Below are 1,497 nucleotides of genomic sequence, written 5' to 3' on the forward strand. Positions count from 1 at the left end.
TAGAAATGAAGTCTCAATCTCTAAAACAAATGAAAAAGTTATGTCTCCAGTATTAATGACAAGAAAATAACAGATCTTGTAGTTGTTGTGATAAATATGTAAAAGAAATTAAAGAGTTAAAAAATTCACTTGCAAAATTTTCATATAGTAGAAATAATTTAGATGTTATATTAAGTAAACAAAGATATGTGTCTAATAAAAATGGACTAGGGTATAAATCTGAAAAACTACAAAAGGTTCATAAAAACTTTTCCACTTCCACACAAAAATGTAATTCTAATTCTATCACTTGTTTTTACTGTGGAAGAAGAGGACATGGCATATCAACTTGCTACTTCAAGAAAAATTACAGTAACATTAAAATGATATGGGTCCCAAAAGGATCCTCAGTTTATACTAACATGCAAGGACCCAATAAAATTTGGGTACCTAAGTCAAAAACTTGATTATGCAGGTATCTTTGAGAAAGAAGTGGTACATAGATAGCGGATGCTCAAAACATATGACTGGAGATGCATCAAATTTTACACACATATCTCCAAAGAAAAGCGGGCATGTAACATATGGTGACAACAACAAAGGTAGAATTCTTGGAGTGGGTAAAATAGGTACAAATTCTTCAAACTCCATTGAAAATGTTCTACTTGTTGAAGGCCTTAAGCATAGCCTGCTTAGCGTTAGTCAACTATGTGACAAAGGCTATCTAGTATCATTTGATTCTCAGAAATGTCTTATAGAACATAAGCATGACATTAATATAAAGCATGTAGGACATAGAGTCAATAATGTTTACATGATAGACTTAAGCATAAAACAAGAAAACAATCATTGCTTTCTTAGTAAAGATGATGATCCATGGTTATGGCATAAAAGAATTGCTCACATAAACATGGATCACTTAAATAAATTAATTTCAAAAGATTTAGTAGTTGGTTTGCGTAAATAGAAATTTGAAAAAGATAAACTATGCGATGCATGTCAAAAGGGCAAACAAACAAGAGTCTCATTCAAATCTAAAAATGTTGTTTCAACCACTCGACCATTACAGTTATTGCATATGGATCTATTTGGTCCATCTAGAACCATGAGTTTTGGAGGAAATTACTATGCTTTAGTTATAGTTGATGATTTCTCTAGATATACTTGGACATTATTTATTACACATAAAAGTGATTCATTCCAAGCATTTAGGAAACTTGCTAAAGTCATACAAAACAAGAAAAATCTCAAGATTGCATCCATTAGAAGTGATCATGGGGGTGAATTTGAAAATAAAGATTTTGAATTATTTTGTGATGAACATGGTATTGAACATAATTTTTCTGCACCAAGAACCCCTCAACAAAATGGAGTTGTTGAGAGGAAAAATAGGTCATTGGAAGAAATTGCAAGAACTTTATTAAATGATACTTCTCTTCCAAAGTATTTTTGGGCTGAAGCTGTCAATACTGCATGTTACATCATGAATAGAGCCTTGATAAGACCTATTTTAAAGAA

The sequence above is a fragment of the Glycine max genome, chromosome 19 (genome assembly GCF_000004515.6).
Source record: "Glycine max cultivar Williams 82 chromosome 19, Glycine_max_v4.0, whole genome shotgun sequence".
Classification (NCBI taxonomy): domain Eukaryota; kingdom Viridiplantae; phylum Streptophyta; class Magnoliopsida; order Fabales; family Fabaceae; genus Glycine; species Glycine max.